Raw genomic sequence first — 5,630 nt, 5'->3', positions numbered from 1 at the left:
AAAATCTGCTACTAGAAGGTCAGCCATTCAGAATTCTATAGAGCACAGTTATTTTCTGACATACATAAGGTTACTAGAAGCTTGAATCTACTAAACAGCAACTGTTTTTTGCTTTGGAACATATATGTTGAGTGAGCAGTAGGACAGTTTGGGAAATTTTCATAGATGACTGTTTAAAACATATAATTTTTGTAATTTGTTAAGGTTTCAATCATGAAATAATCAACTAACATGAAATAAAATATTGACAAATGGTGATTAGAATTATGTTGTTGTTGTTAAGTGCTGTTGAGTCTTTTCCGACCCATAATGACCCTGTATAGGGTTTCCAAGGAGCAGCTGGTGAGCTTGAACCACCGACCTTGCAGTTCAAATGGCTTTGCAGTCCGGCACATTAACCCACAGCGCCACACCAGGACTCCGATTAGAATTATAAAAGACAGCAAATAGATCATGCTAAGAGAATCCTTAACATATAAAAGTATATAAATATAAGTAAATTAAAACTAGTAGTTTACCAAAGAATTAAAGAGGAAATTAGTATAGAAAAGCACTAAAATATCAGAATTAAAAGTTAGATCAGAAATCTTGATCATACATTTTTCTATCATAAAATTGAAATGAAAACTAATCTATTTTACCTATATTAGTGACCAAATTCTCTAACAATATAATTAGCAATATACTAAAAAGTAGACATGGCATATTGTACTTCACCACTCATCTTTAAGTTTGTCATACTGTGGTGGCTTTCCGTGGCTGTGGCACTGAAATTCTAAATGACAGCAAGTTCATCCATGGTGGACAGGTTTAAGCGGAACTTTCAGACTAAGGCAAGCTAGGAAGGAGACATGGACTACTTCTGAATTGTTTCAGCCACTGAAAACCTTAGGAATCACAGCAGAATATTGTCAGATAAAGTACCAGAGATGAAAACATTGTGAATAGTAACAGACTATGTCAGAAATAGGGCCAGAAGATGAGACCCTCAGGTTGAAAGGCACTCAAAAGATAACTGAGGAAGAGCAGCCTACTCAAAGTAGAGTTGATAATGACTTGAATGGCATAAAGCTTTCAGAATCTTTATTTTGGGGCAAAACTTAAAAATGAAGAGAAATAGCTGCAAATATCCATTAATATGGCATATATGAAGTCTGAGTCTAGGAAAATTGGAGGTTGCCAAAGATGAAATGGAATGAATAAAGAGCATCTATCTGTGAGCCAAAATGGACTGGTATGGTGCATTTTGAATTAGACAATCATATGGTTTAATATGCTGGGAATGACAAATTTTAGAAGAATGACGTCAAATTCATTGTCAAAAATAAAATGTTAAGATCTATTGTTAAGTACAATACTGTCTGATGTAGGATAATATCCACAATCCTACCCTATAGTAAGTCCAGTTATTATCATTAGTATTCAAATGTACACACCAACCACTGAAGCCAGTGATGATGAAATTGAAGAACTCTACCAAATTCTTCAGACTGAAATTTATCAAATGCAATCAATATGCACTGATAATTACTGAGGATTAGAATACAAAAGTTGGAAACAAAGAAGAAGGATCAATATACGGAAAAAGGGGCCTTGGTGATAGAATGATACTGACCACATGGCAGAACTTTGCAAGATTGAAGACCTATTCATTGCAAATACCTTCTTAAAACAACATAAAAGAACTTATACACAAGAACCTCACCAGATGAAATACACAGGAATCAAACTGACTACATCTGCGGGAAGAGATAGCGGAAAAGCTTGATAAGCATCAGTCAAAACAAGATCTGGGGCAGACTGAGGAACAGACCATCAATTGTTCGTACGCAAACTCAGCGTGAAGTTGAAGAAATTAAAACAAGTCCACATAAGGCAAAATATGACCTTGAATTAGAAACCATCTCAAGAACAAATTTGATACATTAAACAACAACATCTGAAGACCAGAGTTGTGGGATGACATAGAGAACACCATACAGGAAGGAAACAAAGTCATTAAAAAGACAGGAAAGAAAAAAAAACACACCAAAATGGATTTCATAAGATACTCTGAAAGTTTCTATCTAGCATAGAGATGTTAATGCAATTGAAATAAATGAAGTAAAAGAGCTGAACAGAACATTTCAAAGGACAGCTCAAAAAAACAAAGTCATATATTATACTGAAATGTGCCAAGATCTGGAGTTAGAAAATCAAAAAGGGAAGAACATGTTCAGCATTTCTCAAGCAGAAAGAACTGAAGAAAAAATTCAAGCTTGGACTTCCAACAGTGAAAGAGTCCATGGACAAAATATTGAATGATGCAGAACGCATTAAAAAAAGATGGCAGGAATCGACAGATTGTATTAGAAAGAAGGGGTTGATGTTCAGCCATTTCAAGAGGTAGTATATGACCAAGAACCAATAGTACTGAAGGAACAAGTCCAAGCTGCACTGAAGGCACTTACAAATAAATAAATAAGGCTCTAGGAATTGACAGAACACAAAGTGACATATTTCAACAAACTGATGCAGCATTGAATGCATTCACTCATCTATGCCAAGGCATTTGGAAAGTTACCTGGCCAGCTGATGAAAGAGACCCATATTTGTGCCCATTCCAAAGAGAGGTGACTAAACAGAATGTAAAAATCAAGGAACAATATTATTAATAGCCTGGAAGTAAAAATTTTGCTAAAGAAAATTCAAAAACAGTTGCAATAGTTCATTGAAAGGGAAATGCTAGAAATTCAAGCTGGATTCAGAAGAGGGTATCTAATAAAGGATATCACTGCTGATGTCAGATGCATCTTGGCTGAAAGAAGATATACCAGAAACATGTTTACTTACGCTTTGCTGCCTATGCAAAAGCTTTCAACTGTATATATCATGATAAACTATGGATAACATTGTGAAGAATGGGTGTTCTTGAACATTTTTTTGTCCTCATGAGGTAAACTAAGAGGCAATTGTTAGAAAAGAACAAGATGATATTGAATGGTTTAAAATCAATAAAGGTATGTGTCAGGGTTATATCATTTATTTAATCTTATGTAATCGGTTTGTTGAGCAAAGAATCTGAGAAACTGGATTATATGGAAAAGAACTTGGCATTATGATTGGAAGAAGACTCATTAACAACCTGAGATATGCAGATGATACAACCTTGCTGGTTGGAAGCAAGAAGATTTAAAATACATACTGATGAAGATCAAAGGCTACAGCCTTTTAGTATGGATTGCAGCTAAATGTAAAGAAAACAAAAGTTCTCTCAACGGGACTAGTAAATAACATCATGATAAATGGAGAAAAGATTGAAATTGCCATAGACTTAATTTTGTTTGGAACCACTATCAACACTGTTGAAAGCAGTAGCCAAGAAATCAAGCAACATATTGCATTAGGAAAATCTGCTGCACAAAAATTTCTATAAAGATCAAAACTATCAGTTTGAAGACTAAGGTATACTTGACCCAAGCCATAGTATTTTCAATAGCCTTTATATACATGTGAAAGTTGGACAATGGATAAGGAAGATTGCAGAAGAATCAATGCATTTGAATTTTGGTATTGAAGAAGAACATTAAAAATACTACAGACTGCCAAAAGAACAAACAAATTTGTGATGCAAGAAGTACAGCCATAATGCTCTTTAGAAGCCAGGATGGCAGACTACAGACATGTTATCAGGAGGTACATCATACCTGGTAAAGCGGTCAGTGGAAAAGAGGAAGACCTTCAATGAAACAGTCTGACTTAATCGCAGCAACAGTGGGCTCAAGTGTAAAAACAAACATGATGATGAATGTCAAATTTTATTTTGTGGCTATCTGTTTTTGCTTCTGAAAGTGTAAACAATGTAGTAAGCCAGTTCCCTAATGTAGTAAGCCAGTTCCCTAAGTAGAGAAAGTATCCTTTATTTGATGCAGGAAAAAAAAAAAAAAGAGAGACAGATTTAGGTTTGACAGAATCAAACAAAGAGCAGTCTATTTCAGTCCAGTGAAGAAGCCTTGACAGAAAGGTCCTTACGATCATCCTATTAGAAAGTGAAGTGTCTTTTCCTTGATAAGCGCTGAGCTCCAGTAAAGATGCTACAAACATACTTAGGATGAGTTTTCCATTGTTTCTAAAGTAGAGGTAATCAAAGTGTTTCTGAGGAATTTCTCTCAATACTTCACACGTTTATTCATTCAGGCATTTATGGAATTCCTACTTACGTTCGCCCATGGTGGTTTGAAGGTTGTTGGCATCCAGTCTTTGCGTTCATTCATACAGTTCCTTTGAGTTAAGTGGAATATGAAAACATGTTGACTTGTAATTCCAACGCCAAGGAATACGATGTCTGCAGAGTGCCCTGAGAGAAATACTTAATACAACTGTGGGAGTGGAGGTTTGCAAAAGCTGGAGAAACTCCTCATGACCCGAGGCACTTCCAGCATCCCAATGCAAGCAAGTCCTTTCCTGGGTGCTGGCTTATGTCCCCACCCACCAGGGCCCAGAGCTCTAAAATCAGCATAAAGCCAGAGCCAAAAAGCCTCTAAGACACCATCTGGTCTAAGAGGTTCCCAAACCTGGCTGGGCTCCAGCATCACCTGATGCCTTGGCCCCAACCCAGAGACACTGATGTAACATGCCTGGAGGTTCTGAACAGGCTTTCTAGCTGTGGCTGTTGCAGCTGGCCCATGGACCAGCCTTTGGGAATTGCTGAAATCAACCACCTCAATTTTCTGAAGGAAATTTTCAGAGAAAATTCATATCCACAGAATTGAAATGACACCACCAAATTAGTGTTACAGGCACATTAGGACAACAATCATGGAACATCTGGCAAAGGAATTTTTAGCCCTGATACTTTCAAAATGTATTTCTGAAGCATATAAACCATATATAATTGGACCATTTCAGAAAGGATAAAAATCTAAGAACTATATAATAGGAGAGAAAACTAGAAACTTTGGTTTAGTAAACACACTGTTGCTCTTGAACTATAAATTAACTCTCAGTTTCCTGGCAAGGAAATGAAAAGAGAAAACACTGAGTTGAAACTCTCATAATTTAATTAAGGATAGTTGACTTATGAAGAAGAATCAGGTCAATTCTATGGGTCATTTAAAAAGCTTATCATGTGCCAAAGGTCTGTTGTTGTTGTTGTTATGTGCCGTGGAGTCGGTTCTGAATCATAGTGACCCTATACAGAGTTTCCGAGCTGCAAATCTTTACAGGAGCAGAAAGCCTCAACTTTCTCCCGTGGAACCGCTGATAATTTCAAACAGCTGACCTTGAGGTTAGCAGCATGATTCATAACCATGGTCTGTAAGTGGCACAAATAGCTTCCCAATGACATCTAACTGAAAGTTCAGCAGTTCAAGCATACCCAGAGGCACTGCGGAAATAAGTCCTGGTGAACTGCTGCCATTAAAACTGCTGTTATTGTTGTTAAGTTCCAACTCATAGCGACCCTGTATAGGATTTTTGAGGAGTGGCTGGTAAGTTTGAACTGCAAAACTTGTGGTTCAAAACCACCTTTTGGTCCAGTGATTATCCTACAGTGTTGTACTTCAGGACAGATCTTGACATGTTCTTTTTGACAATGAATGCTATGCTTTGTTGTTGTTGTTAAGTCTTGCTGAGTTGGTTCCAGCTCATAG

This window comes from Chrysochloris asiatica, unplaced genomic scaffold (assembly GCF_000296735.1).
Source record: "Chrysochloris asiatica unplaced genomic scaffold, ChrAsi1.0 scaffold00012, whole genome shotgun sequence".
Classification (NCBI taxonomy): domain Eukaryota; kingdom Metazoa; phylum Chordata; class Mammalia; order Afrosoricida; family Chrysochloridae; genus Chrysochloris; species Chrysochloris asiatica.
The sequence above is the reverse complement of the archived record's forward strand: the minus strand, read 5'-3'. Positions refer to the sequence as shown.